Below are 12,358 nucleotides of genomic sequence, written 5' to 3'. Positions count from 1 at the left end.
TTATTATGGTAAGGACAATAGGATATCATTCATCTATCATACATGTATATCATGGCATTTTAAATTAAATACCAAATTCACTTTCTCAAAACTTACTCATATCATACCTTTCTCAATATTGACGCATCATAAGCATGTCTCAAGACTTTCAATACCATCTGCTCTGTTCGATTGGGATCGAATTCATTACAATATGAGAAACACTTTTTAGCGTCGAAATCATCACACTATCTTATTATCACTCTATGGCATGTATAACTAGATCGACATGTGCTACGTTAGTCCTAGAATCGACTAAACCGTAGCTCGATACCACTAAATGTAACACCCCTATCCTCAGTAACCGTCGCGAATAGGATGAGGCGTTACCGAAGTTAGGAATAAGATCGGAAGAATAAAATTTTAAACTCCCTTCTTTAATGTTGTTTTTTTTTGAAATAACGAACATTCATTTAGATAAGTACTAAACACGACCAGGGGATAAAATCTAAACTTCTATAAGTAAACGTCCAACAGATGCCATTTTCGTATGGCTTATATACAATAGTCATAATATCATTCTCTTGTATTGTCTATCCTATACATGCCATAAGCTAAGTCTAATTACATAGTTGCCGCAATGGTAGATAGTGTGACGAAGTCTTGATGATCCCCGAGTGGTAGTCGAATCCACAACCTATAACCAAAACATGATTGAGCAGAGTAAGCTTTTGCGAGCTTAGTAAGTTTTAAGCAACACAAAGTGTTCTCATTCACTATCATTGGTCATTCATTTCAACTGTTCGATGAAGTTAATCTAGAGCTTCATCTCGAACCATAATATCAATAGACAATTACTTGGTGTCTTATATATATATACCTTGAATAATAGTGACCTAGATGGTGAATATTTCCAAAGCACATTCTTCGTCAATTTTCAACTTTCCATGTTCCTTTCCACTTATTCATAATCACACCCTTATTTTTAAGTATTTCAACATGACAAATCTTGAATTACCGTAGGCACATAAAGAAACAAACATATTTCTTATCACATATACGTAAATGTGAAAACATAATTCTTACCTTGTCTTTGGTACATTTAGCCCAACCCATACTCAAATCATAAGGCTTTTGGGCAGAATATGCTCTAATACATAAGAACATTTCATCACATACTTCATTATACAGGCATACCATTACCAATTAGATCATTCACATATTTGGAGTCATAATATTAATCACATTTACTTACCTCTTCGATCATCGATAATTCACCTCGAAATCACTCCACCGATGAGTAAGTAATGTCGCTTTTGAACATCTTAAATACATAACACTTATTTGATGGTAACTTATTGCAAATACTCAATATCAAAGTCTTACTTGAATCCTAGCATTTAGCCGGGTCTTTAAAGCTCGGATATAGTACAAGCACGAAGCCTATGGACGTTAATCAAGATAATATTCTCGCATAAGGCTGCGGGGTTTTAACCCTGATATAATCTTGACACAAATGCCCTTCGGGACTTATCACATTTATACACTTTCACATCCATCACGTTGGCCACTCGTACCTGTCACATATATACACCTTCACATTCATCACATTGGCTATTCAAATTATCACATATATACACCTTCACATTCATCACATCGCCATTAGGCCTTATCACATATATATACACTTTCACATTCATCACATCGGCCATTAGGCCTTATCACATATATACACACTTTCACATTCATCACATTGGCCATTCAGCCTTATCACATATATACACCTTCACATTCATCACATCGACCATTAGGCCTTATCACATATATACACATTCACATTCATCGCGTAAAATCTTAAACCAAAATATAAATTTTTCATGTATTCACATCACAATTATTCAAATATGCTTCACATACCACATATACTATCATGTACATACTTGGGCTTGGTTGAATCTACATCAATCACTTTTCCAATGAATAATTCAATTTCACGCCATACTATCATTTCATATTCGAATACTCATAAACTTACAATTTCACAAATTTTAATATCAAAGATCCATCTAACACTCATATATCATTTTACAATATCACAATTAGAATTCAAGTATGGGTTTAATCAATAGCTTATGAGCAACTAAAACAAGTTTTATCCATGTTTACAACAAAATCACATATTCACTACAAGCTGTTTTCCTGACCAATGGTCACTAAATTATTTATAACCGGAGCTACAAGGCTCCAAATCACTTGCCGTTAATTTTCCTGAATATAGACTCGTATATCTTCCATCCATAAAATTTTCAGAATTTTAGGTTTGGCCAATCAATACCAGATTTTTCTTAAAGTTTCCCTGTTTCACTGTTTGACTAACCTGACCAGTCTTCACTACGAATCAAAATTCTCATTGTACAGAATTCAAAGTATGTTCTATTTGATTTCATTTGAAACTAGACTCATTAAGGAGTCTAAGCATATAAATTTTATCTTGTAACCATTTTTGTACAAATTATAGTGATTTTCTTAAAACAGAATAGGGATTTCAGAGTCATTCTGACCCTGTCCCACACAACTTTAAATATCTCTTTATAGGAAATTTCTTTGCTTCCACGGTCTCTTTTATACTGAAACTAGACCAACTAAGATTTGATTACATATATTATTCAGCCTATAATTCCACACCAACAATTTATAGTGATTTTCTAAAATCACATTACTGCTGCTGTCCAAGCAAATTATTACAATTTGCTCTTAAATTTCCAAGTCCAAACACATATGAACTTACCATTTGAGTTTAAGACATATCATGGCCACATCATATCTTATTAAATCAACTCATTATGTCCTATTATGGTTGAATTTACTCAACGTTTAATCGCTTAAAACTTACCTCGGAAGTGGTCGACGACTAGATATCCACGGCTATTCGTTTACTTTCTCTTTTCTCCTATCCGACTTTGATCCTCTTTGCTCTTAAGCTTAAGTAAAACAATAGATTTGCTTAAGTACTTAACTAATATTATTCACTCAACAATCACATTTGGAAATAACTTATCATTTAATCTATATCTAAAACAATAGATTTCAATATGTATCATATTTAATAAAACATGCCATGACTCAATTTCATGCTTATTTAATTTATATCTAATTCACATTCACAAGCAAAGAGTCACTTAATTTATCATGCTTCTTATACATGAATCTAATCATATCACCGAATGTCCTCGTGTGTACATGGTACATACATAAGGCATATATATATATGTTCGTACCTATATATGACTATCATCATTTAACCATTTACTCCTAATTATGCACAACCGCATACACACATGCATATATGTATAATACATGCCTTAATATTATATACTTTTATTTTCAAATTACAGCATAGTTCCAAAACATATAGCTAATTCCATTGTCATCTTATCAACATTTACCACAATACCAATTTCCATTTATCTTCAATGTTGTACACACGAATACTTACACTCTCATATGCATACAATCCATTTAAGATCATTATATGCCCCATTTAGCCCTAACCATTCAAGCTTAAACTTTCCTACACTCTTATCCAATGTCATACGTAATGCCGAATGTCCAATTTAACCAAACTTCAAAATTTAACCTTCATCACTTTAATTGACCATTACCTACTCTTCACAACTTTAAATACTAAGTAATTAACACCCATACTTTTATACCGAATTAACTAACACTTATAGTCCTTAGCCAAATGTTATTAAACTTTTGTCATCATAGTATTTCTACTTATCACTTTACACAATATTATCAAAGCTGAAACCTATGCATAACCCTACTCACATTATTCAAATTATACCCTTAAAATTCATATACAATGCCAAACCTCTAATTCATTCACTTCTATAACCCAAACGGCAATAGCTTACATTTTAACATTTAAATACCAAGCATTTGTTCAAGTAAATATAATTACTAACAACTAAGTATTAACTAACTCAAACTTCATTAAAACATGAGAACAACAATCTATCCTCTTCAATTTCTCCCATGGTCGAATGCTCAAATCCTTTCCAAAAATCAAAATTTTAATATGGGTTGAATAAAGAGCTTGGTAGCTAACTTAAAATTAACAAGAATTTTAAGAATTGATTAGAAGTCTTACCTTGATTCAAGCCTAAAGTGACCGAATGGAGCTCCCCCCTTTCCCTCTTACAATTCGGTCATGAATAACAAAGATGAAGCTTTTTTTTCTTCACCCAAATTCTCACTTATTTCTTCATTCAATAATATTATAAAATTATAAAACCATTTAGTTGCCTTAAAACTAGTAAATAATACATATATATTGTCATAAACATCAACATGGCGGCCACTATCATGAAAAATGGGGACTTTGACATGCAAGTCCCCATATTTAATCCATGCAACAATTTGGCCATTTTAAAAATTAACCAACACATTTTCAATGTTTCTCACATAAGCCCTTTTTGATTAAATTTGCATTCAATTGACAAAATCAAAGCATCAAAATTTCACACACAAATTGTAACATAATATAGACATGAAATTTAACAATCAATTTCTTGTGTGACTCGGTTTTGGGGTCTTGAAACCACTTCCCGACTAGAGTCAAATTAGGGATGTCACATGATTGGTAAGTTAAATTCTTGTTATACGAACTTACTAAGCATTTGAAATGCTTACTCAATTTTCTTTTCTCTGTTTTATAGTGCTCGGAAGCTCATAAAGGTTGGAACCAGTCGGAGCATCATCACACTAGCCTTCAGCATGTTCTGGTATAAATAGAAAACTTATTTTGGTATAATGGCATGTATCGGCTAACTTAGCCAATGTTGACATGTAAATGGTTGTTTGTAATCTAACCATTTGAATGGCTAGTAATAGTATATGTAACATCCTGATTTTCGGTTTTTTTGCGATTCTTGATATTTTAAGTAGATTTCTAAAATTTGGTATGAGATTATGGAATTCATAATTTGGGTATGTAAATTTGCTTATGGAAGGCCCATGAGGTGGCCAAAACCCGGTAGAATTTTTTTTAATTTTGGACTTTGGAGTTAGGGGTTCTGGCTGGGTGCCCTTATATTAAGTTGTGGGTAAAATGTATAACAAAAAGAGCTTTGGTAGAGTGGCAAGGGTGACGCCACTAAGCTCCTAAAAAGGTGGCATGTGGAGCATAAAGGAAGACCTGGGATCGATTCCCTGTGTTGGCAAATAAGAGTATTTATTTTTATATGCAGGAAGGGTAAGTGTTGGAACCTAAGTGGATTCTGTAAGAAGAGAGTTGGATCAAGTCAAACGCATGGATTAAGGAGGGATAAGGGGAGAGATTTTAGGGATTTGAGAGAATGATAGAGCTTAGCCGATTGGAAGGGGTTAGAGAGGGGAATTCGGCAGAAGGGTATTAGGTTAGTAATTTCGGCATTAGGGTCTTAGTTGTGCCGTTTTCTCTTCTGTATTAGTTTTCTCTTCTTATATTCTTCCCTAGCTGAATCTACCATCTTCCCTCTCATCTTTTCTCCCTTTTCTTTTTCAAAAACCAGCCCATTACTTTCCTCTACTCATTTATTATTTCTTTCCTTAATCTCTACTTCTACCGAAATACCGCAAAAAGCCGAAACCAGTGAAGATAAGGGGTGCCGATTCTTTGTGACCAGCAACCTTTTCTTTCCTTTTCAATAGATGGCGTTCGATTCCTTTACCTTTTAGGCATCCGGATTCAAGAGGAGAAAGACTGTGGTAAGTGTTCAAACTCTAAACAATTCCTAGTGTAAATTTGGCCAAAAGTCAAACCCCAAATTTAGGAGATGGCGAATATGGGTATAGACTTTATGGGGTCTTCTTTTAATATTTTTTTGGTTTGTTTATTGGAGGAGCAGCAAGGTGTAGTGTCGACTTGGAGTAGCTTGGATCACCGGAGTGGCTAGACTTAGTCATCAATCGAGACAAAGGTAAGATTCCTAAGGCCATTATGGATGGTGGCCGAATGTGTAAGTGATGATAATAGGAAGTTTTTGATTTGGTTTAATATTAACATGGTCTAATCTATAAGTGGTTGATTATAGGAGAAATCGCATAGGAGATCTCGTCAAGGAATATCTCAAAACAGGGGTGTAACGAACCCTTTTCATAAGCTTAAAGCGATAAATGCTGAAAAGCCGAAATGCCGGAATTTTGGCATTTCGAGGACTCGTGAGCAGCGAACGCTCACTAGTTAGTTAGAATCGATGAGATGATGATCGAGAACAATGGAAACGGTAAGGACGTGTTTTTGGCGTTCACGGTAAGTTGGGCCTCGAGGGGCTGAAATAAGGCCCAATAGGCTTTCGGGCCCATTTGGGAAAAATTGGTAGAAAATGGAAATCTGTTAAATTTCATGTTAAGACTGTTAATACTGTTATGGACATAGGCTAAATGGGCCTAGATGACGAAATCGGCTAAGTAGGGCCCATTAGGGGTTTTTGGCCCAATAACTCGTTTTCGCTAAAAATGGGCCAGAATCACTGTTTGCACCCATGAATTGTTTGTAACCGTTAATGAACATGGAAACCCTAATGTTTGGTAAAATTACAAGATTACCCTTGTAATATGAAAATGACCTTTTTGCCCCTAGGTAAAATGACCATTATACCCCTAGGGTTTATATATGAACTTAATGCATGGGATTTTGATAAACATGATATGTATGATATGCACATGATATGCATGATATGCACATGATATATATGATATGCACATGAGATGTTCATAAATGCATTGGGTTGGGTTTTTATATAGATGGAGGAAGTGCAAAAGGGCTTATGCCCCAGTTATTAAAGGGCTTATGCCCCAGTTATTAAAGGGCTTATGCCCCAGTTATCAAAAGGGCTTATGCCCCAGTTATTAAAGGGCTTATGCCCCAGTTATTAAAAGGGCTTTTGCCCCAGTTATTAAAAGAGGCTAGGCCTCCAGATAGGCCTCCAGTTATTAAAAGAGGCTAGGCCTCCAGATATATGATAAAGCAGCTATGCTGCAAGTGGAGAGTTATGGCGGGGTGGGTCGAGTTAATCCCCACATGGTGTGCTGGTTGGTATGGGTGGAGAGTAGCAGAAGGTGGGTTGAGTAGTCTCCCAAATGGGTTGCATTCTTTCATTGACATTACATGTGTTATAAAATGGGCCTTTGGGCCACAATGTTTCTGATAAAGGCTTGACCCAAGAATATGAAATATGAAAAGGCTTGACCCAAGTGTTATGAATTATGAAATATGAAAAGGGCTATGGTCCAGTACATGTTTGAGATTGGTTTTGGGCTTAGACCCAACAGGCTGCTATTATTTTGGGCTCTGAAAGGGGCTTGTTGCACACTGAGTTTCCAAACTCACCCCCTTTCCTTAACCTTGCAGGTGAGCCTTGATGTGGGGACTTGGGCCGGAGGGGATTCAGAGTGGCCACGGTGATCGTCTTTGGGCTTTTAAATAAGTGTTGGTTTTCATTTAATTTCCTTTAATTATTATTTATTTTTGGGTTGTAATAAGGCCAATTTTAACTTTTCTTTTATTTCTTTTCGGGATTAGTTTACTTTTAATAACTTTAAACCTAGTTGATAATTATTCAAATGGGCTAGACTTAGGACGTGTTTGCAAAGCAATACTTGTTTTCAAAATATCTCAACACTATAATTAATCGATTTATCAAGGACGTCCACTTAAACAAATTTAAAACTCGATATAACAAAGTTTGGTTATGGTTGTGGGCATGTCTAGGATTGGATCCAATCAAAGAGCTTGGTACTTAAGCAGCCTTCATGGCTCACCTCCTCTGCCTCGGATACCTACCTGGTGCCTAGCTTCCATACACTTTGTTAACTCAGCAAAATATATGGCTTTTAAAACACTAAAACGAAACACGGATTTTTAACTCCAATGTGGCACGTCAGATTTGGCCATAACGTCTGGGCCAGGTTTGGGGTGTTACATTTAATGGTATCAGATCCTAGGTTGCAAAAACTCGGCTGTGGATCGGGTCCAAAAATGTTTTCAGAAACTTAGGCCTAAAAAGGGTATTTTTGAAAATGGTTTTTTTTTTTTTGAGATGTTTTGCGGGGAATATATGTTAAAAAGGTACAAGTTTTCTGTTTTAAATCAAGAGTTCAAAATAAAGGGAGTTTTCAAACCAAAGTTTTTAAATTTCAAAAACATGGTTTTTCAAGTTCTGGATTGAAGAAAGAAGTGGCGCACTGAATCCCCGGCACTGTAACACCCCGAACCCGAGACCGTTGCCGGTGTCGGACACGAGGGGTTAACAAGCCAAAACCACTTATAGCACCGACCAACTTGACATTCCCAGGCAAGCTGGAAAACTGCGTCACTGTTGCCTTAAAAAGCATATCTCGAGTTACAGAACTCGGAAACTGATTCCGTAAATTTTCCCTGAATTTAGACTCATATATCCATCCCTGGATTTGTTTCTAGAATTTTTGGTTGGGCCAATTGGTACAGTTTATTAGTTAAATTCACCCATGTTACAGGGGTCGACTACACTGACCTTCGCGCGTTACAACTTGAATATCTCTCTGTACAGGGTTTCAATACTGATGTCGTTTGTTTCTAATGAAACTAGACTGAAAAAGGAATCTGGAAATATAAGGAATGACTTCTAATTCATTCTGGATAATTTATGGTAAATTTTCAAAGTCGCGACAGGGGATCCATAAACCGTTCTGGCCCTGTCTCACGAGAACTTTAATATCTCTCATTATACTGTTCATATGATCGTTTCGTTACTTTCATATCAAAATAGACTCGTCAAGGTTCGATCACATAATTTATTCACTATTTAACACCATTCCTACAAATTTTGGTGATTTTTCACATCCATGTCACTGCAGCTGGCAGCCTCTGTTTTTAAGGTAGGCTTTACCTATATTGTAGTTCCCATGGACCAACTATAGTCTAGTCATACTTAGGTCCACATATGATCATATTTAGCCATTCCAATGGCTGATCATGTGACCAACACTCTCATTCAAACCATAATCACATCATGAAACCAAATATAATTACAAACCACATATGGTCAAATTCCATACTCCACTTTTACGAACCATTTTCGCATGGCACACACATATACATCACAAAGTACTTAAAACAACCGAGGGTGGTCCTATACATGCCATATCCAAAACTCAACTAAAGGAGTACCAAAAGGGCTTTGATAGTGTGGTTGACTTCAACTTCTATGATCCCGAATCCGATCGCTAACGAGCAAAATCTATAAGCAGAGAAACAAAGAAACGGAGTAAGCAATTTATGCTTAGTAAGTTTTGAGCCATAATATACACACAACCAAAGCATAGCATTCAAGTAGCTAAACAATAATTCATATGCACAATTTCTCAAAGACATGCTTACTTCACAATCCCAACTCTTATATTCATACACAAATAACGGCCTAGTTAATGCCGATAGCTCATTTATCATTAGAGCGAATATTCATACGCACTTACTCATAGTGTGCGAAGCACACAAAAACATACCTTGTTGTTGGGAATTTCACAAGTGCATTAACTGAAAATTTTCCAGCAAGTTCAAAGTTCTCGAATCACATACCTTCGGAGTTTATCCGGATATAGCTACTCGTTCAAACGCCTTGGGACATAGCCGGTTATGGTAACCCGCACAAAGGCCTTGGGACTTAACCGGATATCACAATTTGCACAATTGCCTTCGGGCATAGCCGGATATCATAACTTCGCCCAATTGCCTTGGGCTTAGCCCGATATCATAACTTCGCACAATTGCCTTCGGGCTTAGCCCGGATATCACTCGAACATTCATACACATCTTTGTTTCAATTTCATAACACAACTTTTATGCACAATTCACTTAGCAAAAATATCATTTCGGCTCAATGGCCACATACAAAGGCACAATTTCGATTGCTTATTACTTCATTCAATCGAATCAAAATCTAAGTTTCGATACTCGAAAACTTACCTCGGACGTGGTCGAACGATTTCGATGGCTATTCGACGACTTTTTCCTTCCCCTTATCGGATTTAGCTCCCCTTTGCTCTTGAGCTTAATTTAACAAATAAATTGGTTTTATCATTTGAGCATCGAAAGAGGAATTCAAGATACCTAGCCAATATATATGCTCATTAGGCATCAAAGTCGCATATGTACGAAATCACGAATCGAACTCAACACATTAGTTAATATTCCTCTTAGCGAATTTTCTAAGCCAAGAATAGGCATCAATATGCTTGCCTCTAACCGAATGCATGCACACCAATTTCCCCTCATGTGGCGAATATGCATGTCCATGTTGAGGCCAATTATGCACTTAATACCACACAAAACAGCATGCATTTTACTAACTAACACATTACATATTGTAGCTCAATACACATCTCTCATGTACTTCATAACCAAACATCATCACAAGCAAATATATACCTTGAAATAGTATATATGTCATGCCAATACATCATGTGCAAACATGTATACACATATAGGTGCAAGGTCAATCTCAAGGGTTCATACCCATCCAAACACAAATTTTACCAATCAAGTAACAAGCATAAATCATGCTCATGAATGCACCATGGCGAATACATCACAACCATACTCTTTCAACTTCGGTCATGGTTAAACAAAGAATTCAATGTCCTACTCAAGAATACTAAAAGAAATTTCAAGAGTAGTCAATCCATCATTACATGCATCATCAACAAGCTTCACATTTAGCATGCAATGGCTTTAACACAATATCAACCTTGGCCAAATACCATTTTTCATGGCATAGCAAGGATTTGAACCATGGCTAACATGCACATCAAGTTAGCAACCAAAACAAGCATGAATCTCATGACACAACCTCAACATACCTTAATCTTGATGCAAGTATAGCCAAATCTCCTTCTAGATCTCTTCTAAACTAAAAATGGAGCAAAATTTCCTTCCTTCTTAGAATTTTCAGCCCAAAGAAAATGAGAATGGATGAACCAAATTTTTTCTTTTCCTTTCTCTCAACTCACGGCCAAGGGGGAAGCATGGATGAGACCATTTTTTTTCTTTCTTTGCCCATGCTCTTTATTTTATTATTTCACCCTAATGCACCAACAAAACATGTTTCATGACATGTTTTGCCCATCCACTCTTGCCATGGCCGGCCACTTCATGTTGGGGAAATTGACATGCAAATCCCTTATTTTTGCATGCATGTTCAACTAGTCATCACACCTTTCCCCATCATACTTTCAAAGTTTACTACTAGGTCCTTTCTAATGAAATTCACATTTATAACTCTAAATCGAAACATCAAAATGTCACACATGAATTAACACATATTATAGGCATCAAAATAAATTATAAATTATTTTTATGCCTCGGTTTTGTGGTCCCGAAACTACCTCCCGACTAGGGTCAATTTTGGGCATCACAACTCTCCCCACTTAAGAAATTTTCGTCCCGAAAATCTTACCGTAAATAGGGTTGGGTATCGCTCTTTCATAGTGTTCTCGGTTTCCCAAGTAGCTTCTTCTATCCGTGTTTGAGCCATAACACTTTCACTAGCGAACCCGCTTGTTTCATAACTCTTTCACTTCACGTGATAGGATACGAATCGGTTCTTCCTCATAACTCATATTGGTTTGAATTTCAACCTCTGATGGACTAATCACGTGCGATGGATCAGATCTATAGCGTCGAAGCATCGAAACATGAAAGACATCGTGAATCTTTTCGAGTTCAGGGGGCAAAATCAAATGATATGCCACTAGACCGACTCGCTCGGATATCTCATATGGCCCAATGAACCTCGGGCTCAACTTGCCCTTACGGCCGAATCTGAGTATCTTTTTCCAAGGCGAAACCTTGAGAAACACTTTATCTCCCACCTGATACTCGATGTCTTTTTGTTTCAGACCCGCGTACGACTTCTGACGATCGGAGGCTATCTTCAGACTTTCACGGATTACTTTCACTTTCTGTTCAACATCTCTAATTAAATCCACCCCGAAAATTTTGCTTTCACCGAGCTCAGTCCAAAACAATGGTGTACGGCATTTACGACCGTACAAAGCCTCGTAGGGTGCCATCTTAATACTTGATTGAAAACTATTGTTGTGGCGAATTCAATCAAAGGCAAATATCGTTCCCATGAACCATCGAACTCGAGGATGCAACATCTTAACATATCCTCAAGTATCTGAATTATCCGCTCGATTGACCATCGGTTTGAGGGTGAAAGGCGGTCTTGAAATGTAGCTTGGTACCCAAAGCTTCTTGCAACTTCTTCCAAAATCGCGAGGTAAATCTCGGATCTCTATCCGATCGATGGAAATAGGCACCCGTGTAATCTCACAACTGAGAAACGTACAA

The sequence above is a fragment of the Gossypium arboreum genome, chromosome 10, assembly GCF_025698485.1.
Source record: "Gossypium arboreum isolate Shixiya-1 chromosome 10, ASM2569848v2, whole genome shotgun sequence".
Classification (NCBI taxonomy): Eukaryota; Viridiplantae; Streptophyta; class Magnoliopsida; order Malvales; family Malvaceae; genus Gossypium; species Gossypium arboreum.
The sequence above is the reverse complement of the archived record's forward strand: the minus strand, read 5'-3'. Positions refer to the sequence as shown.